We start from the raw sequence: 27,327 nt of genomic DNA, 5'->3' as shown, positions 1-27,327 counted from the left end.
GATGCCTCCTCAACTGCTTGTCTGTCATGCTGACCCGAGACAGGCTGCTGTGCTTGACTGAGGTGAAGTTTCCGCATCTAAGAACTCCGTATTCAATCCCCCTGCAAGCTTAAGAGCACTGCACCTAGAAAAGAGTGTACCTACCCAAGTCGAAAGCGTGTTGCTTACAGTTTTAAATTGTATAGAAAAAGCCTGTTTTCCATAGAAAAAAAGCTGAAATTTGGTCCAGATACAGATTGTGAGACGTGAAATTTAACCCATTTTGCGTGACAGGGAATGGAGGCGATGAACCTGCAGCTGCAGCAGCAGCCTGCGCACTGGTGCGTAGGGTGCAGGGGTGTTGCGGTGGCTCCATTGAGGAACTGACACAGCACAAAAGTTTCTGTATTCAATTCTGCAACGTCAGTGCTTGATTGAGGAAACAGCATGAAAAAAGCACCGCAGAGAGTGTGTTTTGGTCTTGAAGATTCACGGGCTGCTTTCTAAGTTGGTGGAGGCCCATTGATGTATCGCAGCATGAGAGAGAGGGAACGGGCAAAGTTGTTTGCCTGGGTGCAGCTGTAGTCTTCCTTGGAATATGGAAGAAGGAAAGCCACTAGTAAAAGCAGGAGAAGGAACAACTGCAAAGGAACAGCTGCTCGTAACGCCCGGGAAAAGAAGGAGGGAGATGGAGAAACTGCTTCACTATGTTGTGGACGGCTTTCACCTCTGAAAACGGGAAAAAAAAAAGAGAGAAAGAAAGAAAAAGCAGCTTTAGAGTGTGTGTATCTACAGGAAAATGCACTGCATATGAAACACCTGAACTGCAACTTGACAGCCTGCAGGACTGCTCAATGGGAAGCCAGCTGCTGGCTTGGGTTTACTGTCCTTTCTACTGAAGAGGAAACATTTCTTTCCAAGAGTTGAGATTAGTGGGCTTTTACCCTGTTTTCAGATGCAAACTGTAGCTTTCCCAACAGACAAACCAACCACCCTAAATCCATGTTGAAGTATAGAGGAAAGCCACCACTCAGACTGATGAGGCTCCTCTTTGCCTTGGCATTACTGAGATGTCTCCTTTGAACAGACCCTAATGTCCTGAGGGAGAAGTCCTCCCTTTGTCCTTCTCTGTCTGTTTGGGATAAGTGGCTCTGAGCTGCAAGTTTCTTTGTCCAGCTGTGCTGGTGGAACTAAAGGAAGGTTTAAAACTAAAAGATTCCCCACTTTGGCATTAGAAAGTATTTCTCAGGAGTAAAGGCAAGCCACGGTTGCACATTGGTGCAGAGCTCTAGGAGCAGGAGTGCTAAAGGAAACCATTCACCCAGGTGCAGCCCAGAGCTGGGAGGCAGAGGAGATTCTACAGGTGGGCAGAAATCACCTCCACTTGTATGTCAACCTGTGAGGAACAGCTGCCCAGCTTTCTGCTGGCACTCAGCTCACCCGTGCCATTGTCACTATCCTTCCAGAGATCAGGATAATAGAAAATAATACCTCCTGCTCCTGCTCTTGCCACCATCTGCACTTCCCCTCGCGGAGACCTGTGGAGAGAAGTAGCTTTTAGTATCCCGGTTTCACAAACTACAAGAAATGTCTCCTTCTCAACACAGTTGAGAGGAGTTGTAGGCTTGAAGTCCTGTTGTAAATTCTCTCATAAGGTACATGCATCTCAAATACTCAAAGTATTTCAACTCTGACTCACCAGATTTCCTTGTATTGTTTTCAAGTCATGTGAAACTTGTTCAATAAGCTGCTTCAGTTTCCTTCCAATTACATAGACCTTCTCCTCAGCTTCAACGTAATCACCATCTGATTTAAGCAGCAGGGAAGCAGTGAGTTCTTGAAGTGACTTGACTTTAAGCTGTCCTTCCAGCAGCTCTTTCTCCAGTTGCTTAGAACAAACAAACAAACAAACAAACAAACAAACAAACAAAAAACAGTGCCACAGTCACTCTCAACTTTAAGGATGTTCTCATAAAAGGAGGAGCTCTGGAAGGCTTTAGAGAACAACTCAACCTGCCTGGGAATCCGCAATACATAGCAATGGCTCTTACAGCTACAGATGAAATGAAGTTCTCTTGAGAAGACCAGTTGTACCTGCCTGAACTAACACTTAGATATAGTCATAGCAGCAATTAATCCATATGGAAAAGATGTTGCGTCTTGGAAGCCTTACTCCAGCATAAAGACTGTTCATAAGGAACTTAATTATGATGCGTAATTACAGGGAAAAAATGCCTCGTATAGGCAATCTCTTAGTCCACTTCAGAAAGCAGCCATGTGCCTGAATGCAGCAGGTCCGAGGACACGCTGCAGACATCTTGAGAAATAAACATCCTGCTCTTCATTGTGTGGTGAGAACTACTGACTGGAAGCACTGGAAGAGCTGAGGTGCTGCAGTCAGGAGTGCACTTACCATGAGCTCCTTTTGGCATTCCAGTACTGTACTGAGGTCAGCGTTTGCACCAGCAACTTGTGCTTTATGCCGTCGTCTATCAGCACTTGCTAACCACAGGATGAGTTTTTGGCTCTGATCATGGAAGTCCTAGAGAAACAAGAGATTTGCGCAGAAGAGAAAAAACACTCTCAGTGCTTTCACCTGGCTTTGCCTCCAAACAAAATGACCAGCCCAGATGAGACAGAGCCAACAACAAACTCACGGTTAGTGAGGCTACAGCAACCTCATCAAACTATTCCACCTAGGTAATAAAAGGCTCTTACCCAGTTCAAAGATATCTTTACCAAACTCTTTAGACCTCACAGAGTCAAGTTTCTAAGAAAATGAAGGGTCTTGATTCTGAGCAACCATTCCGCTGATGTGCAGGAACTGCCCCTCTGCCTTCTCCCCTTATCTCCCCCGCAGCAGCACCCTCAAGAGGAGTTTTCCCCTACAAGCTGGCACGGGGTATGCACCTGGCACTGCAGTAGGGCTTGCTGTAGACCTTTCCTCCAGCTGTCCAGCGCTTGAGTTGCTTTCTCCCAGTGCAAGTTCACCTGCCGAATCTTATTCTGAAGCTCTCTGAACTCTGTGCTGTCCGCTTCTGTGAATTCTTTGCTGCTCAGGTTGATGGAAAGCACCACTGTCTTGTAGTTATCAAATGCTTTAAGCACATCCTGGTAGAAAAAGAAGATTTGCAAAAAGATGAATGACACAGAATAAGGAAAAAATGCAGTACGACTGCTCACAATACCCAACCCCCCAAGACAAGGCCTGTTTTCTAAAAGAAAGGGCCTAAAAAGAGAAGCTTGAGGCTGAACGTTTTGTTTGGGAGAGAATAAAATGTCTCTCCAAGAAAAGAGAAAGGGAGAGGTTTTTCTTTCAGCCTGGCTGCCTGTGTTCCCAGGCACGCTGCCTGTCAATCTCTGCATGTGAAGCCAGAAGCACCTTGCTTCACTACTCTCTTTAGTCCTCTTAGCCAAAACCAGCTTAGCTCCTCTGTGGCACACACACATTGTTATTAGCATTCATGGTGATGAGAGATCCTAGGAGCACAAAGACAATGATAAAGAGCACCAGCATCTTGAAATCCCACTTCTCAGGATGCCACAACTTACTTTCAGTTTCTTGACCCTCTGTTCCAGCACCTGGACGCTGGTTGGAGGTTTCACTTGGTGCAGCTCTTCCAGCTCTTCCTCAGTTTTATCAAGCCAAGCAGAGACATCGCTGAGATCTGAGTTCAGCTGCTGCCACTGCTGCAATTTCTGTTTCATCCTAAGCTTATTTCTGAGGTCTTGAGCTTGGACGAGCTCCCGCCTATCGACAATGCCTACAAATGATGGAACAACAAGTATTTAGAACTTCAGTAAGATGAAGAGTCAGTACAATCGATGCAAGGAGTTTTACGAGTAAATTATTCTCTGATCAATAATTGCTACCAGGTCCTACTGTTACCCAGACACATTTTGCCTTGAGATTCTGCAGTCTGTGAGTTGCATATTACTGGTCATGCTATCCACACAGTCATGCTACAGAGGATTTTAATCACATGAATGGAAGACCTTTTAATTCACCTGGAAGAACAGAGCAAATCTAAGGAGACAGAACTCAGTGAGCCCAGCTGTGATGCTGAGAGAGCTGGGGCTGTTTAGCCTGGAGACAAGAAGGCTCTGGGGAGACCTTATAGCAGCCTTCCAGTACACAAAGGGGGCTTATAGGAAAGATGGGGAGAAAGTCTTCAGCAGGGCCTGTTGTGATAGGAGGAGGGGTCATGGTTTTGAAACAGAAGGAAGCACATTCGGACTTGATATAAGGAAAAAATTGTTTACAAGGAGGGTGGTGGAACACTGGCACAGGCTGTCCAGAGAGGTGGTGGATGCCCCATCCCTGGAAATATTGAAGGCCAAGTTGGGCTGGGCTCTGAGCAACCTGATCTGGTTGGAGATGTCCCTGCTCCTTGCAAGCGCATTGGACCAGATCACCTTTCAAGGTCCCTTCCAACCCAAACTCTTCTATGATTCTCTAATTCATCGTGGGACGGACAGATCCAACAGTCAGGACTTGGGTTTATGCTTCATTCATTCCGAGCTAAAGGAGATGGAGATGCCACCTGTGCAATCTCTACCACTGTTTCTGGAAGCCCATCTAAGCCCTTCTCAGATGCTTTCCTATTCATCCCATGAATGGGACTCAATTTTCCTCCATTTGTAAGACTTGAGCCATGAACTAAGTAAGCTGGTGCATACAGCTGGAGTCTGCTTTTTATCACTTGATTTGCTTTTGTGATTGCAGTACAGATGTGTTTGTAATGCAGTCTCAAGCACCCGAAACCAGGAATGAGGTCCTAAAAGGTCAAGAGAACCAGCTTGTTGGCCCATTTGGAAGAAGGCACCACAGCAAAGACAGTGAAGAACAGAATACATTGCCAGCTTTGACAAAACATTTCTGTAAATGGGAGCTGCAGCATCCAGAGTACCAGTAACTGAGAAAACGAAATATAGCAATCTTATTTTATCCAAAGAGACACACTTTTTTTTTGGTTTGAAATCTGATTAAAAGTCTCTGAAGTATTCAGTATCACACAAAAGTGAAACTGTTCCCATTCACTCTAACCAGCAAAGAGACAGAAGTCTATTATGAGTGATAAAAACCTCAGTTCTGGCAGGAAAAGTAAAAGCTTAGAACAGCAAAGATGGGTTGGGCAGTACCAGGTGAGGAGGCAGCTGAGCAAATCTTAGCAAAACACATCAACGTAGAGAACAGTGCTTTACTTCTCCTTTGCTCCCGAGGCAAATGTGCTGCCTGTGTGCCATCTCTGCTTTGTCTCCCCCAGAGTCACAGGACAAACACCACAGCACCAAAGCCACCCCTAATGCTCTGTACCTGTCTGCTGCTCTGCAGCTGGTGTATTCAGAAGCTCTTGGTTATCTTGGGGTTCGTCATCACTCAGGTTAGTAGACATCATTTTCTCCTTGTTGATGCCTCTGCTGCTTGCAGAGCTGAGCTGCTTCACCTGCAATGACATTTTGGTGGGTGAGCCCTGCAGGTTGACAAGCCGCCCAAGGTCAAGCTTCAGTTGTGTCCCTTTGGGGTGGCTGGGCTGCTGCTGAGCTCTCGCATGCCAGATTTAGCACTGGGCTTCTGCAGCTTTACTAACAGTTTATCCTGGGTCTCTGGGCCTTCCCAGTAAACAAACACACACCACAGTGACGCTAGTTATTACAAGACTGGACGTGGCAAATTCATTGCTTCTGCAGTACATTTGCTGATGCTCCTTGCTGGATTCTGGGTCTTGGCAATATTGACTCTAAGGCTTCAAGACTGGATTAATGGTAACAAAAGCAGCCAGACACCAGTACCATCTTGTGAATCTGTAAAGAGAAACTCTTCCAGAAATGACAAGAATTGACAAACTGCAGGTGCACTTTGGGGAAACGGCAAAAGCAGAGCCCTCTCAGACTTGCCATCCATAGAATCAGCAATGTATGAAACACAGTCGCTCTTCTTGCAACGATCTCTGTCCAGTTCCATTGACTGCAAGTTTGATCCATTCTAACCCGCCGCCCAAGTTCTCACACTTCTCTCCCCGACAGTTACAGGGCTTGTTTTGCTTTCTCTGTTAGCAGACCAATTGATACTAACCCTGCACTCTCCTTGTTTGACCAAATTGCAGGGATGTGCGATTTATGCTCATAAAGTTCCTCATGCACCTGGATTTTCTATCTGTCGCTGCTCACAGGGATATTTCACAGGACCCTTCTCCAGCGTTAATTCTCTCCTGGCCCATGCCAGCTCCCTTTTAGACTCTGCTCCTGCAGCACCGGACAGACTGTGGCTGCTCTTCCACAAACACATCAGGTGGGCTTCTCTGGCCCCTTGCACAACAGAGTGGGAATCAGCTCTGACGCTGGCACTGACTGTCTCACCCACTGGGAAACTCAGCAAAGAGTGAGCAGCTGTAGCGCCGGAGAGCTGGCAGAGTCACTGCCCTTGCCACTTACGCATCCTTCCAAGAGAAAGTGACTGCTGAAAGGCCTCTCTGCTGTGACACTGCCACAGACAAACATCATGGCATGTGAAAGGCATTTAAAAAAAAAAAAGCAAAGCAACAAACAGTTTTTATCCTTTTCCGGTACTCCTCACAAAATCTTGACCACTGCCACTGAGCACTTAAAGCAGAAAAGCAGTTGTTCAGATTCATTAAAAATCCACAACTTGCTGCAAACTACAAATAGTTAGACAGCACTGTAAAGCAGAAGAATAGCAAGTGTGAGGCTTCTGATTGACTCTTCTCCCTTCCTTGCTTCACATGGTGAGCTCTACCTGTTCTTCTGCAAGTACAGCACATTAAGGCACCGTGAGTCTCTCACTCTTGCTCTGCAGAGCATTCCTGTGCTTTACCTGATTTTGATTGCAGTTGTCTTGAAGCGTCATCTGGACTTTGTCCAAATTGCACTTCACTTCCTCCAGCTTCAAGGCAATAGCCTCTGTCTCCTTTTGGTAGTCTACGTTATCTTCACGACCTTCCGTTAAAGAAAGGATCTTCTGTTCAATCTGTGATAACGCCGCCTAGAAGGGACAACAGTCGATTATTCATTCTTAGAAGTACAACACTCCTTTCCTGAGAACATTCTGAAGTCATTGCCCACACTTCCCCTGTCCCTGAAGAACAGAAACATACAGGCAAAAAGAGAAATAGGTGCACACTCCCTAGATATTCTCCACTCTCATCTCCTTTTACTGTCAACAAATACATCAATGTTATATGAGTTAGTCTTACAAGTGTTTCCAACAACTGTCTCTGCAGGAAGTTACAGTAACTCAGCTATGGAGCCATAGAAGAGGAGAGCAGAAATGACAGACTCAACTGTGATGCAACCAAGAAGACAGCGGACCCCTCTGGGGGAGAAGGAGGCAGTGCACGGACTGGTCACGTCATCCTTTGGGAGGAATGGCGCTGCATTACCAAAACATACTGACGTTACCACCTGTCAGCCAGGCCACTGTGAACTGTGGGGATCTGTGTTTTAATTCAAGCTGCTGTGAATCAAAGTGCATCTCTGCATCACTTTAAGCTCACCTTTTTAAGGTGAGTATGGAGACAGGTACCATGGCTCAACTGCAAAGTAACCAGCTGCAAGAAATTAACTGCTTCACCTCAGACATCCACATCTAGAGTCTGCTGCCGCTTCGTGCTCTGTGTATTTGTCTGTGTAGATCTTGACTAGGCTAGAAAATCCTCCCCCCTCCAAGTTCACGTCTTAACACTGAGCCAGAGTGTTAACAGGCGACAGGAATTCAACTGCGCTTACAGCTGCCTGAAGCCTGCTTGTTTCCCCTGGGTGGAACTGCCCTGTTGAAGCCTATGCTGAGAGGAACCCTGAAGGGGATCCAGACACAGCCAGCTCCTCCGGGTGCGTTCAGCATCCTCACTCCCACAGAGTTCAGCACCCGAGCACTTGGCTGAACCACAGCCTAAACCCACGCCAACAAGTGGCACGGACTCCGTTCCTGTTAAAAAGACCCCACCCTACAAAACCAACAGAAGAGCTGAAAATGTCTCCTCGTCATTTCAAATGGGGACATGTTGGTGTGGGCTCCTTTATATGAGTGAAGTTTGTTGCTTTAGGTAGACTCAGTGCTTGAAGCAAACTGCTACAGCAGACTGGCACCGCAGGGAACTTCAAAGTGGGATGCCTGCAGTTTCCTAGAATCTGCATGCCAGGACTCCCATCCAGCCCAGCCCCTCATGCCAGTCCTCTTTTCCTCCACCTGTTTTCACCAAGGGCTACCACCCACTCCTTTCCTTCTGCTGCCATCCAGTAGAAGAGCAGTAGGTCCAAATATTGCCACTGCTCACAGAGGGCAGGGGAACAGCTCCTATCTTTCTACCGATGCTGCCAGACTTTGGCAAAAAGTGCAGAAGAAGAATTTACCAGCTGGGAAGCTATCTTATACCAGCCTTTCAAGTCACTGCGACAACCGTAGAAAGTGAAAATGCCAACAGAAAAAAATATTCCTTTTTTCCTAGCTGGTTTATCACGACTACGACCAGCGAAAGATTTAACAGAGGATTCAAACTATACTGAGCCATGTTCCTGAAAATAATCCAAATAAAAACAAAGCTGTGAAAATACTCAGGATCCTACCTAAATCCCCCGGATGCATAAAGATCCCAACTCTAAAAATAGGTATTTAACTAAGCCCTTGGAGAGCTGCCCCGAAACTGAAGCCAAGAGGTTCCCTGTTTTCTGCACAGCGCAACGCAGCCGATGGAGAGCGGGGAGGAGAAGCAGTAAGCACAGCTCTTCTGCTGCACACACTCCAGGGAAAGGCGACTTGTTTGGGTGGCAGCAGCAAACTGACGGCTCAGTCTTACCTGGTAATCAGCAAGCTGCAGTCCCACCATCTGCTGTATTTTGGGGGCCTGGGGGTCTGACCCCAGGGTCACTTGAGTTTTGTGTAGCTGCTGTTGCAGCCCAGCAACCTGGGCCTGGCACACCTGGAGGGTGGGTTCTGGCTCAGGCCTACCACAATCCACCGTATCCTCCGAGTCTCCCGCTTTCCCTCGAGAGCCCTGGCTGGCGTCGGAGACAGGAGGCGGCCTCTCCCTCTGAAGCAAAGCACATGAAAGAAATGCAGTCATCCATCTCATTTTTTCTTTCTTTTTCTCAGAGAGATAAAAATGCATTGTTTCCGCTGTCAATGTCTTCCTTTAATCATTACTGTTCTTGTTTGCCTCTGAGATAGTACGGGAAAGTGCCGTTAAACAGCGAAAGTAAATCTGAGTAACCAGATCCCGCAACAGCAGCCTAAGTGTGTCTAGGCATACGTCTCTAAAGAAATAAAAAGGGACCAGTTGACTTCAACCTCCACCTGAAATTTCCAGCTCTAGTTCCAAGCCTGTATGTTTGGGTTCATTCATGCCAATAACAAAACATCACACACCTATAATACTGTGCGTGACAGCCATTTGTCACACATGTTCAGCAGGGCCCGTAGCGATGGGACCAAGGGTAATGGTTTTAAACTCAAAGAGGGTGGATTTAGACTGGAGACAAGGAATAAATTTTTTACGTTGAGGGTGGCAAAGCAGTGGCACAGGTTGCCCAGAGAGGTGGTGGATGCCCCATCCCTGGAAACATTGAAGGCCAGGTTGGATGAGGCTCTGAGTAACCTGATCTGGTTGGAGATGTCCCTGCTCCTTGCAGGGGGCTGGACTGAATGGCCTTTACAGGTCCCTCCCAATCCAAACCATTCTATGATTCCCTGCATGTGTACGTAAGCATTTAGGTTACGCTTACGGCATGCTCTGCCCCTCCCCAGCTGGATATCGCTTGATCCCCTTCCTCTCCAGAAACGGAAGCTCAGATACAAAGTCAAATTACCTGAATAAAACAAACCAATATCGCCTGAGTAGGAGTTCATGGACACAGCATGCGATCATGTGCTGAGACCATGGAGGCACCACCGAGTGGACGGTTACCATGGCGAACTGTTGGAATCATAGAACCCTAGAATCATAGAAACTGAGAGAATCATAGAGCTTCTCATCCACGGGAACTCCCAAGTCCTTCTCCTCAGGGCTGCTCTGCATCCATTCTCCGCCCAGCCTGGATTTGTGCTTGGGATTGCCCCAGCCCATGTGCAGGACCTTGCACTTGGCCTGCTTGTACTTTGCACAGGCCCAGCTCTCCAGCCTGTCAAGGTCCCTCTGGATGGCATCCCTTCCCTCCAGCGTGTCGACGACACCACACAGCTCAGTGTTGCTGGCGAATTTGCTGAGGCTGCACTCTTCCCAGCAGATGTCCGGGAGGCTGATCAGGATAGGGCCTGCAGATGTCATTTAGAATTGCTTGCAGAAGATTCAAAACTACGTATGCAGAAATAGGGACAAGAGTTTCACGTGGAAGCACAGCCTGAGCGAGCAGAGTATCGCTGACGGCCATGGCCGACAGAAACTTAAATGAGCTCTATTGGAAAGTAATTGCTTTCAAAATGCAAAATACTGACGGCAGAGGGAGAGAGGAGAGAGTGTGTGTCCGTGTGCGGTGAGGGCTGGGCAGGATCCATCATTACTCTCTGGATACAGCGCCACTGTGAAAGCTGTAGCTGTGTGTCGTAGTGCAGCCGCGATCGGGACCAGACTACGCAGTCTCTCTCTCACTCCCCCCACCCTCCGAGAGAACAGGGAGAGAGAATGTAAGAAAAAAGGCTCCAGGTTTGAGATAAGGACAGGGAGAAATCCTTAAAGTTACCGTGACGGGCAAAACAGACTCGACTTGGGGAAAACTAATCATTTATTCCTAAAAGCAAAGCAGGAGAACGAGAGGGAGAACAAGATAACTTCACCCCATCCCTCCCTCTTCCCGGGCTTAACATTATCTCTACCACCTTCCCCTCACCCCGAGTGGCACAGGGGGAAGAGGGAATGGGGGTGACGGTCCCTTCATCACACGTTGCTTTACGCTGCTACTTCCTCGTCGGCAGGAAGAACTCCTCACATTCCTCCCCTGCTCCAGCGTGCTGTCCCTCCCACGGGCTGCAGTCCCTCATGAACTGCTCCGGCGTGGGTCATCTCCTCCACGGGGTGCAGTCCCTCTGGAATGGCTGCCCCAGCGGGCCCTCCACGGGCCACAGCCTCCTTCAGGCATCTGCCTCCCCTGATGTGGGGTCCTTCACAGGCTCCAGGTGGATCTCTGCTCCTCCGTGGGCTTCCATGGGCTGCAGGGGGACAACCTGCTCCACCATGGGCTGCACCACAGGCTGCAGGGGAATCTTGGCCAGGAACAGCATTACTGCTCCCTCTCCTTCTTCACTGACCTTGGCGTCTGCAGCCGTTCCTCTTACAAGAAATTCTTCACAACAGGCAGGCAGACGCCTCTCAGGTTCTCTTCGCATCTCCTCTCCTCTCCACTTCTTGCAGCCGGGCCGGGCCGAGTTGGGCCCAGTCGGCCGCCTGGCGGGAGGCCAGGTGTTGAGGCCTGCAAGGCCCACAAGGCTCGTGCCTCCACATCGTCGCCTCCATTCTACGTCTTCACATCGTCTTCCCTTTTTTTTCTATTTTACCCTTCTTAAATACATTAGCGCAGAGGCATTACCAGGGAACATTCTGCTACCAATTGTCTCGGATTGGAAAAGGCGCAGATTTTTTTGTTTCCACCAAGTGACTACAGTACCAAACGATACAGGCAACGTGAAGCGTGCACAGCGCTCATTTGAGGCAAGATGCCTCCTCAACTGCTTGTCTGTCATGCTGACCCGAGACAGGCTGCTGTGCTTGACTGAGGTGAAGTTTCCGCATCTAAGAACTCCGTATTCAATCCCCCTGCAAGCTTAAGAGCACTGCACCTAGAAAAGAGTGTATCTACCCAAGTCGAAAGCGTGTTGCTTACAGTTTAAAAATCTATTTTAAAAGTCTGTTTTCCATAGAAAAAAGCTGAAATTTGGTCCAGATATACATTTTGAGATGCGAAATTTAAGCCATTTTGCGTGATAGGGAAAGGAGGCGATGAACCTGCAGCTGCAGCAGCAGCCTGCGCACTGGTGCGTAGGGTGCAAGGGTGTTGCAGTGGCTCCATTGAGGAACTGACACAGCAGTTCCCCTCACCCCTCCCTCTTCCCTGGCTTAACATAGCCATGATCTTCACCACAGGCTGCAGGGGGATCTTGGCCAGGAGCAGCATCACTGCTCCCTCTCCTTCTTCACTGACCTTGGTATCTGCAGCCATTCCTTTCACAAGAATTTCTTCACAACAGCCAGGCAGACACCTCTCAGGATCTCTTCACGTCTCTCCTCTCCAATACTTGCAGCCGGGCCGGGCCAAGTCCAGCAGAGATGGCTGCCCGGCGGGAGGCCAGAGGATGAGGGCCGTAAGGCCCACAAGGCTTACGCCTTCCCCCCATTGCCCCCATTCTACGTCTTCACATCTTCCTTTTTCTGTTTTCCCCTTCTGAAATACGTTATCGCAGAGGCATTACCAGGGAACATTCTGCTACCAATTCGCTCGGCCTTGGCCAGCAGTGGGTCTGCCCTAGGCCCGGCCGAGTCCACCAAACAAAGGGGAACAACTTCTAGCAGCTTCTTATAGAAGCTGCCACCGTAGCCCCCCTCACTAAACAAAACCAGAACACTGGGAAATCGGAAGCTGGAGCACAAGCCTGGCTCCACAGACACAGCTCCACCCAGCAGTGTGCTGGCTTACTGGCTGTGGAAGCTGCCATGTCCGGAAGGGCTGCCGGATCCGTGTGTCTTTAGAAGGCTGGAGCGCGGGCACTGCTGCTTGAGACCGAGGTCGAGACACGTCAGTACGGCACGGGCCTGCCTTGTCCCAGATCTGAGCACACAGCCCGGATGTGAACTGCTGTACGGTACCACTGCTAAAAAATGCCAAACTGTCAGCTTTGACTTTCCTCAACCATGTTGCTGACTGCGCAAGCCTAACTACATCCCAGTTAGTTATTAGTTTAGTTTAATATCCTGGTAATGAACTGTGCTTTCTTGCCATCACGGTTGGGAAGAAGCTGTTGGTTTGCTCCAGGGACTGTCTTTCTCTGAACGCAACAATGCAAAGCAACTTGCTTCATAAACCGCCCTGCCCGAAGATGGGAATAAGCAAGCACCAGTGGTGACAAGGGCAGAAAAGGCTAATCATAAAGCCCATTTTGTGCACCTTACCCGCTCCAGCACTGTCATATCTCCCGGTTTAGAAAATCCGTTCCAGACGGGAGAAATAGTTCAGCCATCCAAAAGAGTAATGAGCATTGGCTGCTTCAACTTCATCTTCTGCCTCCAGGAAATTACCGTCAGTTGCAAAGGAAAGGCTCTGTGCCACTGGACACAGGCTCCACTGCTGAATTCCTCATCTCTTGCTCTGACAAGCACGAGAGTGGTTATGCTGCTCCTGACGCTGTTGTGTTAGCATGCAAACAAGCTGACTTACACGGGAGCGGAAGGGTCGGCACTGTTGGAACGCAGGGCTGGTTGCCTCCCCACCAGACACAGCAATAGCCCCTGCAGCCACTGGCAAAGTTTTAGTGACAGTACTCAAACTGTACAACCGAGGAGCAGTGGCAACGCTGACTGTACACAGGGTTTCTGTAGCCATTGCCCAAGTGTTGGTTTCATTTTACAGATAAAGATTTTAAAAATGCACAATTCTCTCCCAAGATACTGTACACTATTCAGTAGGTGAAAATAATAAAAAATAATCCTTCATTAAAAAAGTAATTACATATTTGTATACATCAGCCATAATCATGTTCATCTAGAAAACACGTGCATTACAAACCATTGCCGTGCAATGCCACAATTTCTTATTTCAAAGCTGGTATAGAAAGAGAACACAGCAGTCCTAACCCCCAGGACGCTGTATGTCAACCAAAACAAATGGGCATCCTTTTATTGAAAGTGTTACGATGACTAGAATACAATGACAAGATTCAAAAAGATGCAGATATTTTGTTTCCACCAAGTGACTACAGTTCCAAACGATACAGGCAACGTGAAACGTGCACAGCGCTCATTTGAGGCAAGATGCCTCCTCAACTGCTTGTCTGTCATGCTGACCCGAGACAGGCTGCTGTGCTTGACTGAGGTGAAGTTTCCGCATCTAAGAACTCCGTATTCAATCCCCCTGCAAGCTTAAGAGCACTGCACCTAGAAAAGAGTGTACCTACCCAAGTCGAAAGCGTGTTGCTTACAGTTTTAAATTGTATAGAAAAAGCCTGTTTTCCATAGAAAAAAAGCTGAAATTTGGTCCAGATACAGATTGTGAGACGTGAAATTTAACCCATTTTGCGTGACAGGGAATGGAGGCGATGAACCTGCAGCTGCAGCAGCAGCCTGCGCACTGGTGCGTAGGGTGCAGGGGTGTTGCGGTGGCTCCATTGAGGAACTGACACAGCACAAAAGTTTCTGTATTCAATTCTGCAACGTCAGTGCTTGATTGAGGAAACAGCATGAAAAAAGCACCGCAGAGAGTGTGTTTTGGTCTTGAAGATTCACGGGCTGCTTTCTAAGTTGGTGGAGGCCCATTGATGTATCGCAGCATGAGAGAGAGGGAACGGGCAAAGTTGTTTGCCTGGGTGCAGCTGTAGTCTTCCTTGGAATATGGAAGAAGGAAAGCCACTAGTAAAAGCAGGAGAAGGAACAACTGCAAAGGAACAGCTGCTCGTAACGCCCGGGAAAAGAAGGAGGGAGATGGAGAAACTGCTTCACTATGTTGTGGACGGCTTTCACCTCTGAAAACGGGAAAAAAAAAAGAGAGAAAGAAAGAAAAAGCAGCTTTAGAGTGTGTGTATCTACAGGAAAATGCACTGCATATGAAACACCTGAACTGCAACTTGACAGCCTGCAGGACTGCTCAATGGGAAGCCAGCTGCTGGCTTGGGTTTACTGTCCTTTCTACTGAAGAGGAAACATTTCTTTCCAAGAGTTGAGATTAGTGGGCTTTTACCCTGTTTTCAGATGCAAACTGTAGCTTTCCCAACAGACAAACCAACCACCCTAAATCCATGTTGAAGTATAGAGGAAAGCCACCACTCAGACTGATGAGGCTCCTCTTTGCCTTGGCATTACTGAGATGTCTCCTTTGAACAGACCCTAATGTCCTGAGGGAGAAGTCCTCCCTTTGTCCTTCTCTGTCTGTTTGGGATAAGTGGCTCTGAGCTGCAAGTTTCTTTGTCCAGCTGTGCTGGTGGAACTAAAGGAAGGTTTAAAACTAAAAGATTCCCCACTTTGGCATTAGAAAGTATTTCTCAGGAGTAAAGGCAAGCCACGGTTGCACATTGGTGCAGAGCTCTAGGAGCAGGAGTGCTAAAGGAAACCATTCACCCAGGTGCAGCCCAGAGCTGGGAGGCAGAGGAGATTCTACAGGTGGGCAGAAATCACCTCCACTTGTATGTCAACCTGTGAGGAACAGCTGCCCAGCTTTCTGCTGGCACTCAGCTCACCCGTGCCATTGTCACTATCCTTCCAGAGATCAGGATAATAGAAAATAATACCTCCTGCTCCTGCTCTTGCCACCATCTGCACTTCCCCTCGCGGAGACCTGTGGAGAGAAGTAGCTTTTAGTATCCCGGTTTCACAAACTACAAGAAATGTCTCCTTCTCAACACAGTTGAGAGGAGTTGTAGGCTTGAAGTCCTGTTGTAAATTCTCTCATAAGGTACATGCATCTCAAATACTCAAAGTATTTCAACTCTGACTCACCAGATTTCCTTGTATTGTTTTCAAGTCATGTGAAACTTGTTCAATAAGCTGCTTCAGTTTCCTTCCAATTACATAGACCTTCTCCTCAGCTTCAACGTAATCACCATCTGATTTAAGCAGCAGGGAAGCAGTGAGTTCTTGAAGTGACTTGACTTTAAGCTGTCCTTCCAGCAGCTCTTTCTCCAGTTGCTTAGAACAAACAAACAAACAAACAAACAAACAAACAAACAAAAAACAGTGCCACAGTCACTCTCAACTTTAAGGATGTTCTCATAAAAGGAGGAGCTCTGGAAGGCTTTAGAGAACAACTCAACCTGCCTGGGAATCCGCAATACATAGCAATGGCTCTTACAGCTACAGATGAAATGAAGTTCTCTTGAGAAGACCAGTTGTACCTGCCTGAACTAACACTTAGATATAGTCATAGCAGCAATTAATCCATATGGAAAAGATGTTGCGTCTTGGAAGCCTTACTCCAGCATAAAGACTGTTCATAAGGAACTTAATTATGATGCGTAATTACAGGGAAAAAATGCCTCGTATAGGCAATCTCTTAGTCCACTTCAGAAAGCAGCCATGTGCCTGAATGCAGCAGGTCCGAGGACACGCTGCAGACATCTTGAGAAATAAACATCCTGCTCTTCATTGTGTGGTGAGAACTACTGACTGGAAGCACTGGAAGAGCTGAGGTGCTGCAGTCAGGAGTGCACTTACCATGAGCTCCTTTTGGCATTCCAGTACTGTACTGAGGTCAGCGTTTGCACCAGCAACTTGTGCTTTATGCCGTCGTCTATCAGCACTTGCTAACCACAGGATGAGTTTTTGGCTCTGATCATGGAAGTCCTAGAGAAACAAGAGATTTGCACAGAAGAGAAAAAACACTCTCAGTGCTTTCACCTGGCTTTGCCTCCAAACAAAATGACCAGCCCAGATGAGACAGAGCCAACAACAAACTCACGGTTAGTGAGGCTACAGCAACCTCATCAAACTATTCCACCTAGGTAATAAAAGGCTCTTACCCAGTTCAAAGATATCTTTACCAAACTCTTTAGACCTCACAGAGTCAAGTTTCTAAGAAAATGAAGGGTCTTGATTCTGAGCAACCATTCCGCTGATGTGCAGGAACTGCCCCTCTGCCTTCTCCCCTTATCTCCCCCGCAGCAGCACCCTCAAGAGGAGTTTTCCCCTACAAGCTGGCACGGGGTATGCACCTGGCACTGCAGTAGGGCTTGCTGTAGACCTTTCCTCCAGCTGTCCAGCGCTTGAGTTGCTTTCTCCCAGTGCAAGTTCACCTGCCGAATCTTATTCTGAAGCTCTCTGAACTCTGTGCTGTCCGCTTCTGTGAATTCTTTGCTGCTCAGGTTGATGGAAAGCACCACTGTCTTGTAGTTATCAAATGCTTTAAGCACATCCTGGTAGAAAAAGAAGATTTGCAAAAAGATGAATGACACAGAATAAGGAAAAAATGCAGTACGACTGCTCACAATACCCAACCCCCCAAGACAAGGCCTGTTTTCTAAAAGAAAGGGCCTAAAAAGAGAAGCTTGAGGCTGAACGTTTTGTTTGGGAGAGAATAAAATGTCTCTCCAAGAAAAGAGAAAGGGAGAGGTTTTTCTTTCAGCCTGGCTGCCTGTGTTCCCAGGCACGCTGCCTGTCAATCTCTGCATGTGAAGCCAGAAGCACCTTGCTTCACTACTCTCTTTAGTCCTCTTAGCCAAAACCAGCTTAGCTCCTCTGTGGCACACACACATTGTTATTAGCATTCATGGTGATGAGAGATCCTAGGAGCACAAAGACAATGATAAAGAGCACCAGCATCTTGAAATCCCACTTCTCAGGATGCCACAACTTACTTTCAGTTTCTTGACCCTCTGTTCCAGCACCTGGACGCTGGTTGGAGGTTTCACTTGGTGCAGCTCTTCCAGCTCTTCCTCAGTTTTATCAAGCCAAGCAGAGACATCGCTGAGATCTGAGTTCAGCTGCTGCCACTGCTGCAATTTCTGTTTCATCCTAAGCTTATTTCTGAGGTCTTGAGCTTGGACGAGCTCCCGCCTATCGACAATGCCTACAAATGATGGAACAACAAGTATTTAGAACTTCAGTAAGATGAAGAGTCAGTACAATCGATGCAAGGAGTTTTACGAGTAAATTATTCTCTGATCAATAATTGCTACCAGGTCCTACTGTTACCCAGACACATTTTGCCTTGAGATTCTGCAGTCTGTGAGTTGCATATTACTGGTCATGCTATCCACACAGTCATGCTACAGAGGATTTTAATCACATGAATGGAAGACCTTTTAATTCACCTGGAAGAACAGAGCAAATCTAAGGAGACAGAACTCAGTGAGCCCAGCTGTGATGCTGAGAGAGCTGGGGCTGTTTAGCCTGGAGACAAGAAGGCTCTGGGGAGACCTTATAGCAGCCTTCCAGTACACAAAGGGGGCTTATAGGAAAGATGGGGAGAAAGTCTTCAGCAGGGCCTGTTGTGATAGGAGGAGGGGTCATGGTTTTGAAACAGAAGGAAGCACATTCGGACTTGATATAAGGAAAAAATTGTTTACAAGGAGGGTGGTGGAACACTGGCACAGGCTGTCCAGAGAGGTGGTGGATGCCCCATCCCTGGAAATATTGAAGGCCAAGTTGGGCTGGGCTCTGAGCAACCTGATCTGGTTGGAGATGTCCCTGCTCCTTGCAAGCGCATTGGACCAGATCACCTTTCAAGGTCCCTTCCAACCCAAACTCTTCTATGATTCTCTAATTCATCGTGGGACGGACAGATCCAACAGTCAGGACTTGGGTTTATGCTTCATTCATTCCGAGCTAAAGGAGATGGAGATGCCACCTGTGCAATCTCTACCACTGTTTCTGGAAGCCCATCTAAGCCCTTCTCAGATGCTTTCCTATTCATCCCATGAATGGGACTCAATTTTCCTCCATTTGTAAGACTTGAGCCATGAACTAAGTAAGCTGGTGCATACAGCTGGAGTCTGCTTTTTATCACTTGATTTGCTTTTGTGATTGCAGTACAGATGTGTTTGTAATGCAGTCTCAAGCACCCGAAACCAGGAATGAGGTCCTAAAAGGTCAAGAGAACCAGCTTGTTGGCCCATTTGGAAGAAGGCACCACAGCAAAGACAGTGAAGAACAGAATACATTGCCAGCTTTGACAAAACATTTCTGTAAATGGGAGCTGCAGCATCCAGAGTACCAGTAACTGAGAAAACGAAATATAGCAATCTTATTTTATCCAAAGAGACACACTTTTTTTTTGGTTTGAAATCTGATTAAAAGTCTCTGAAGTATTCAGTATCACACAAAAGTGAAACTGTTCCCATTCACTCTAACCAGCAAAGAGACAGAAGTCTATTATGAGTGATAAAAACCTCAGTTCTGGCAGGAAAAGTAAAAGCTTAGAACAGCAAAGATGGGTTGGGCAGTACCAGGTGAGGAGGCAGCTGAGCAAATCTTAGCAAAACACATCAACGTAGAGAACAGTGCTTTACTTCTCCTTTGCTCCCGAGGCAAATGTGCTGCCTGTGTGCCATCTCTGCTTTGTCTCCCCCAGAGTCACAGGACAAACACCACAGCACCAAAGCCACCCCTAATGCTCTGTACCTGTCTGCTGCTCTGCAGCTGGTGTATTCAGAAGCTCTTGGTTATCTTGGGGTTCGTCATCACTCAGGTTAGTAGACATCATTTTCTCCTTGTTGATGCCTCTGCTGCTTGCAGAGCTGAGCTGCTTCACCTGCAATGACATTTTGGTGGGTGAGCCCTGCAGGTTGACAAGCCGCCCAAGGTCAAGCTTCAGTTGTGTCCCTTTGGGGTGGCTGGGCTGCTGCTGAGCTCTCGCATGCCAGATTTAGCACTGGGCTTCTGCAGCTTTACTAACAGTTTATCCTGGGTCTCTGGGCCTTCCCAGTAAACAAACACACACCACAGTGACGCTAGTTATTACAAGACTGGACGTGGCAAATTCATTGCTTCTGCAGTACATTTGCTGATGCTCCTTGCTGGATTCTGGGTCTTGGCAATATTGACTCTAAGGCTTCAAGACTGGATTAATGGTAACAAAAGCAGCCAGACACCAGTACCATCTTGTGAATCTGTAAAGAGAAACTCTTCCAGAAATGACAAGAATTGACAAACTGCAGGTGCACTTTGGGGAAACGGCAAAAGCAGAGCCCTCTCAGACTTGCCATCCATAGAATCAGCAATGTATGAAACACAGTCGCTCTTCTTGCAACGATCTCTGTCCAGTTCCATTGACTGCAAGTTTGATCCATTCTAACCCGCCGCCCAAGTTCTCACACTTCTCTCCCCGACAGTTACAGGGCTTGTTTTGCTTTCTCTGTTAGCAGACCAATTGATACTAACCCTGCACTCTCCTTGTTTGACCAAATTGCAGGGATGTGCGATTTATGCTCATAAAGTTCCTCATGCACCTGGATTTTCTATCTGTCGCTGCTCACAGGGATATTTCACAGGACCCTTCTCCAGCGTTAATTCTCTCCTGGCCCATGCCAGCTCCCTTTTAGACTCTGCTCCTGCAGCACCGGACAGACTGTGGCTGCTCTTCCACAAACACATCAGGTGGGCTTCTCTGGCCCCTTGCACAACAGAGTGGGAATCAGCTCTGACGCTGGCACTGACTGTCTCACCCACTGGGAAACTCAGCAAAGAGTGAGCAGCTGTAGCGCCGGAGAGCTGGCAGAGTCACTGCCCTTGCCACTTACGCATCCTTCCAAGAGAAAGTGACTGCTGAAAGGCCTCTCTGCTGTGACACTGCCACAGACAAACATCATGGCATGTGAAAGGCATTTAAAAAAAAAAAAGCAAAGCAACAAACAGTTTTTATCCTTTTCCGGTACTCCTCACAAAATCTTGACCACTGCCACTGAGCACTTAAAGCAGAAAAGCAGTTGTTCAGATTCATTAAAAATCCACAACTTGCTGCAAACTACAAATAGTTAGACAGCACTGTAAAGCAGAAGAATAGCAAGTGTGAGGCTTCTGATTGACTCTTCTCCCTTCCTTGCTTCACATGGTGAGCTCTACCTGTTCTTCTGCAAGTACAGCACATTAAGGCACCGTGAGTCTCTCACTCTTGCTCTGCAGAGCATTCCTGTGCTTTACCTGATTTTGATTGCAGTTGTCTTGAAGCGTCATCTGGACTTTGTCCAAATTGCACTTCACTTCCTCCAGCTTCAAGGCAATAGCCTCTGTCTCCTTTTGGTAGTCTACGTTATCTTCACGACCTTCCGTTAAAGAAAGGATCTTCTGTTCAATCTGTGATAACGCCGCCTAGAAGGGACAACAGTCGATTATTCATTCTTAGAAGTACAACACTCCTTTCCTGAGAACATTCTGAAGTCATTGCCCACACTTCCCCTGTCCCTGAAGAACAGAAACATACAGGCAAAAAGAGAAATAGGTGCACACTCCCTAGATATTCTCCACTCTCATCTCCTTTTACTGTCAACAAATACATCAATGTTATATGAGTTAGTCTTACAAGTGTTTCCAACAACTGTCTCTGCAGGAAGTTACAGTAACTCAGCTATGGAGCCATAGAAGAGGAGAGCAGAAATGACAGACTCAACTGTGATGCAACCAAGAAGACAGCGGACCCCTCTGGGGGAGAAGGAGGCAGTGCACGGACTGGTCACGTCATCCTTTGGGAGGAATGGCGCTGCATTACCAAAACATACTGACGTTACCACCTGTCAGCCAGGCCACTGTGAACTGTGGGGATCTGTGTTTTAATTCAAGCTGCTGTGAATCAAAGTGCATCTCTGCATCACTTTAAGCTCACCTTTTTAAGGTGAGTATGGAGACAGGTACCATGGCTCAACTGCAAAGTAACCAGCTGCAAGAAATTAACTGCTTCACCTCAGACATCCACATCTAGAGTCTGCTGCCGCTTCGTGCTCTGTGTATTTGTCTGTGTAGATCTTGACTAGGCTAGAAAATCCTCCCCCCTCCAAGTTCACGTCTTAACACTGAGCCAGAGTGTTAACAGGCGACAGGAATTCAACTGCGCTTACAGCTGCCTGAAGCCTGCTTGTTTCCCCTGGGTGGAACTGCCCTGTTGAAGCCTATGCTGAGAGGAACCCTGAAGGGGATCCAGACACAGCCAGCTCCTCCGGGTGCGTTCAGCATCCTCACTCCCACAGAGTTCAGCACCCGAGCACTTGGCTGAACCACAGCCTAAACCCACGCCAACAAGTGGCACGGACTCCGTTCCTGTTAAAAAGACCCCACCCTACAAAACCAACAGAAGAGCTGAAAATGTCTCCTCGTCATTTCAAATGGGGACATGTTGGTGTGGGCTCCTTTATATGAGTGAAGTTTGTTGCTTTAGGTAGACTCAGTGCTTGAAGCAAACTGCTACAGCAGACTGGCACCGCAGGGAACTTCAAAGTGGGATGCCTGCAGTTTCCTAGAATCTGCATGCCAGGACTCCCATCCAGCCCAGCCCCTCATGCCAGTCCTCTTTTCCTCCACCTGTTTTCACCAAGGGCTACCACCCACTCCTTTCCTTCTGCTGCCATCCAGTAGAAGAGCAGTAGGTCCAAATATTGCCACTGCTCACAGAGGGCAGGGGAACAGCTCCTATCTTTCTACCGATGCTGCCAGACTTTGGCAAAAAGTGCAGAAGAAGAATTTACCAGCTGGGAAGCTATCTTATACCAGCCTTTCAAGTCACTGCGACAACCGTAGAAAGTGAAAATGCCAACAGAAAAAAATATTCCTTTTTTCCTAGCTGGTTTATCACGACTACGACCAGCGAAAGATTTAACAGAGGATTCAAACTATACTGAGCCATGTTCCTGAAAATAATCCAAATAAAAACAAAGCTGTGAAAATACTCAGGATCCTACCTAAATCCCCCGGATGCATAAAGATCCCAACTCTAAAAATAGGTATTTAACTAAGCCCTTGGAGAGCTGCCCCGAAACTGAAGCCAAGAGGTTCCCTGTTTTCTGCACAGCGCAACGCAGCCGATGGAGAGCGGGGAGGAGAAGCAGTAAGCACAGCTCTTCTGCTGCACACACTCCAGGGAAAGGCGACTTGTTTGGGTGGCAGCAGCAAACTGACGGCTCAGTCTTACCTGGTAATCAGCAAGCTGCAGTCCCACCATCTGCTGTATTTTGGGGGCCTGGGGGTCTGACCCCAGGGTCACTTGAGTTTTGTGTAGCTGCTGTTGCAGCCCAGCAACCTGGGCCTGGCACACCTGGAGGGTGGGTTCTGGCTCAGGCCTACCACAATCCACCGTATCCTCCGAGTCTCCCGCTTTCCCTCGAGAGCCCTGGCTGGCGTCGGAGACAGGAGGCGGCCTCTCCCTCTGAAGCAAAGCACATGAAAGAAATGCAGTCATCCATCTCATTTTTTCTTTCTTTTTCTCAGAGAGATAAAAATGCATTGTTTCCGCTGTCAATGTCTTCCTTTAATCATTACTGTTCTTGTTTGCCTCTGAGATAGTACGGGAAAGTGCCGTTAAACAGCGAAAGTAAATCTGAGTAACCAGATCCCGCAACAGCAGCCTAAGTGTGTCTAGGCATACGTCTCTAAAGAAATAAAAAGGGACCAGTTGACTTCAACCTCCACCTGAAATTTCCAGCTCTAGTTCCAAGCCTGTATGTTTGGGTTCATTCATGCCAATAACAAAACATCACACACCTATAATACTGTGCGTGACAGCCATTTGTCACACATGTTCAGCAGGGCCCGTAGCGATGGGACCAAGGGTAATGGTTTTAAACTCAAAGAGGGTGGATTTAGACTGGAGACAAGGAATAAATTTTTTACGTTGAGGGTGGCAAAGCAGTGGCACAGGTTGCCCAGAGAGGTGGTGGATGCCCCATCCCTGGAAACATTGAAGGCCAGGTTGGATGAGGCTCTGAGTAACCTGATCTGGTTGGAGATGTCCCTGCTCCTTGCAGGGGGCTGGACTGAATGGCCTTTACAGGTCCCTCCCAATCCAAACCATTCTATGATTCCCTGCATGTGTACGTAAGCATTTAGGTTACGCTTACGGCATGCTCTGCCCCTCCCCAGCTGGATATCGCTTGATCCCCTTCCTCTCCAGAAACGGAAGCTCAGATACAAAGTCAAATTACCTGAATAAAACAAACCAATATCGCCTGAGTAGGAGTTCATGGACACAGCATGCGATCATGTGCTGAGACCATGGAGGCACCACCGAGTGGACGGTTACCATGGCGAACTGTTGGAATCATAGAACCCTAGAATCATAGAAACTGAGAGAATCATAGAGCTTCTCATCCACGGGAACTCCCAAGTCCTTCTCCTCAGGGCTGCTCTGCATCCATTCTCCGCCCAGCCTGGATTTGTGCTTGGGATTGCCCCAGCCCATGTGCAGGACCTTGCACTTGGCCTGCTTGTACTTTGCACAGGCCCACCTCTCCAGCCTGTCAAGGTCCCTCTGGATGGCATCCCTTCCCTCCAGCGTGTCGACAACACCACACAGCTCAGTGTTGCTGGCGAATTTGCTGAGGCTGCACTCTTCCCAGCAGATGTCCGGGAGGCTGATCAGGATAGGGCCTGCAGATGTCATTTAGAATTGCTTGCAGAAGATTCAAAACTACGTATGCAGAAATAGGGACAAGAGTTTCACGTGGAAGCACAGCCTGAGCGAGCAGAGTATCGCTGACGGCCATGGCCGACAGAAACTTAAATGAGCTCTATTGGAAAGTAATTGCTTTCAAAATGCAAAATACTGACGGCAGAGGGAGAGAGGAGAGAGTGTGTGTCCGTGTGCGGTGAGGGCTGGGCAGGATCCATCATTACTCTTTGGATACAGCGCCACTGTGAAAGCTGTAGCTGTGTGTCGTAGTGCAGCCGCGATCGGGACCAGACTACGCAGTCTCTCTCTCACTCCCCCCACCCTCCGAGAGAACAGGGAGAGAGAATGTAAGAAAAAAGGCTCCAGGTTTGAGATAAGGACAGGGAGAAATCCTTAAAGTTACCGTGACGGGCAAAACAGACTCGACTTGGGGAAAACTAATCATTTATTCCTAAAAGCAAAGCAGGAGAACGAGAGGGAGAACAAGATAACTTCACCCCATCCCTCCCTCTTCCCGGGCTTAACATTATCTCTACCACCTTCCCCTCACCCCGAGTGGCACAGGGGGAAGAGGGAATGGGGGTGACGGTCCCTTCATCACACGTTGCTTTACGCTGCTACTTCCTCGTCGGCAGGAAGAACTCCTCACATTCCTCCCCTGCTCCAGCGTGCTGTCCCTCCCACGGGCTGCAGTCCCTCATGAACTGCTCCGGCGTGGGTCATCTCCTCCACGGGGTGCAGTCCCTCTGGAATGGCTGCCCCAGCGGGCCCTCCACGGGCCACAGCCTCCTTCAGGCATCTGCCTCCCCTGATGTGGGGTCCTTCACAGGCTCCAGGTGGATCTCTGCTCCTCCGTGGGCTTCCATGGGCTGCAGGGGGACAACCTGCTCCACCATGGGCTGCACCACAGGCTGCAGGGGAATCTTGGCCAGGAACAGCATTACTGCTCCCTCTCCTTCTTCACTGACCTTGGCGTCTGCAGCCGTTCCTCTTACAAGAAATTCTTCACAACAGGCAGGCAGACGCCTCTCAGGTTCTCTTCGCATCTCCTCTCCTCTCCACTTCTTGCAGCCGGGCCGGGCCGAGTTGGGCCCAGTCGGCCGCCTGGCGGGAGGCCAGGTGTTGAGGCCTGCAAGGCCCACAAGGCTCGTGCCTCCACATCGTCGCCTCCATTCTACGTCTTCACATCGTCTTCCCTTTTTTTTCTATTTTACCCTTCTTAAATACATTAGCGCAGAGGCATTACCAGGGAACATTCTGCTACCAATTGTCTCGGATTGGAAAAGGCGCAGATTTTTTTGTTTCCACCAAGTGACTACAGTACGAAACGATACAGGCAACGTGAAGCGTGCACAGCGCTCATTTGAGGCAAGATGCCTCCTCAACTGCTTGTCTGTCATGCTGACCCGAGACAGGCTGCTGTGCTTGACTGAGGTGAAGTTTCCGCATCTAAGAACTCCGTATTCAATCCCCCTGCAAGCTTAAGAGCACTGCACCTAGAAAAGAGTGTATCTACCCAAGTCGAAAGCGTGTTGCTTACAGTTTAAAAATCTATTTTAAAAGTCTGTTTTCCATAGAAAAAAGCTGAAATTTGGTCCAGATATACATTTTGAGATGCGAAATTTAAGCCATTTTGCGTGATAGGGAAAGGAGGCGATGAACCTGCAGCTGCAGCAGCAGCCTGCGCACTGGTGCGTAGGGTGCAAGGGTGTTGCAGTGGCTCCATTGAGGAACTGACACAGCAGTTCCCCTCACCCCTCCCTCTTCCCTGGCTTAACATAGCCATGATCTTCACCACAGGCTGCAGGGGGATCTTGGCCAGGAGCAGCATCACTGCTCCCTCTCCTTCTTCACTGACCTTGGTATCTGCAGCCATTCCTTTCACAAGAATTTCTTCACAACAGCCAGGCAGACACCTCTCAGGATCTCTTCACGTCTCTCCTCTCCAATACTTGCAGCCGGGCCGGGCCAAGTCCAGCAGAGATGGCTGCCCGGCGGGAGGCCAGAGGATGAGGGCCGTAAGGCCCACAAGGCTTACGCCTTCCCCCCATTGCCCCCATTCTACGTCTTCACATCTTCCTTTTTCTGTTTTCCCCTTCTGAAATACGTTATCGCAGAGGCATTACCAGGGAACATTCTGCTACCAATTCGCTCGGCCTTGGCCAGCAGTGGGTCTGCCCTAGGCCCGGCCGAGTCCACCAAACAAAGGGGAACAACTTCTAGCAGCTTCTTATAGAAGCTGCCACCGTAGCCCCCCTCACTAAACAAAACCAGAACACTGGGAAATCGGAAGCTGGAGCACAAGCCTGGCTCCACAGACACAGCTCCACCCAGCAGTGTGCTGGCTTACTGGCTGTGGAAGCTGCCATGTCCGGAAGGGCTGCCGGATCCGTGTGTCTTTAGAAGGCTGGAGCGCGGGCACTGCTGCTTGAGACCGAGGTCGAGACACGTCAGTACGGCACGGGCCTGCCTTGTCCCAGATCTGAGCACACAGCCCGGATGTGAACTGCTGTACGGTACCACTGCTAAAAAATGCCAAACTGTCAGCTTTGACTTTCCTCAACCATGTTGCTGACTGCGCAAGCCTAACTACATCCCAGTTAGTTATTAGTTTAGTTTAATATCCTGGTAATGAACTGTGCTTTCTTGCCATCACGGTTGGGAAGAAGCTGTTGGTTTGCTCCAGGGACTGTCTTTCTCTGAACGCAACAATGCAAAGCAACTTGCTTCATAAACCGCCCTGCCCGAAGATGGGAATAAGCAAGCACCAGTGGTGACAAGGGCAGAAAAGGCTAATCATAAAGCCCATTTTGTGCACCTTACCCGCTCCAGCACTGTCATATCTCCCGGTTTAGAAAATCCGTTCCAGACGGGAGAAATAGTTCAGCCATCCAAAAGAGTAATGAGCATTGGCTGCTTCAACTTCATCTTCTGCCTCCAGGAAATTACCGTCAGTTGCAAAGGAAAGGCTCTGTGCCACTGGACACAGGCTCCACTGCTGAATTCCTCATCTCTTGCTCTGACAAGCACGAGAGTGGTTATGCTGCTCCTGACGCTGTTGTGTTAGCATGCAAACAAGCTGACTTACACGGGAGCGGAAGGGTCGGCACT

The 27,327-nt window shown here is 48.4% G+C and overlaps 2 pseudogenes; both read right to left on the bottom strand.

Annotated features, from left to right (window-relative positions):
* Positions 1–702: 702 nt before the first annotated feature.
* On the bottom strand, positions 703–13,109 carry LOC147600476 (nesprin-2-like; annotated as a pseudogene).
* Positions 13,110–14,650: 1,541 nt separating this feature from the next.
* On the bottom strand, positions 14,651–27,057 carry LOC147600475 (nesprin-2-like; annotated as a pseudogene).
* Between the last annotated feature and the right edge of the window lie 270 nt (positions 27,058–27,327).

This window comes from Chlamydotis macqueenii, chromosome 5 (genome assembly GCF_036417535.1).
Source record: "Chlamydotis macqueenii isolate bChlMac1 chromosome 5, bChlMac1.mat, whole genome shotgun sequence".
Taxonomy (NCBI): Eukaryota; Metazoa; Chordata; class Aves; order Otidiformes; family Otididae; genus Chlamydotis; species Chlamydotis macqueenii.
The sequence above is the reverse complement of the archived record's forward strand: the minus strand, read 5'-3'. Positions and strand labels throughout refer to the sequence as shown.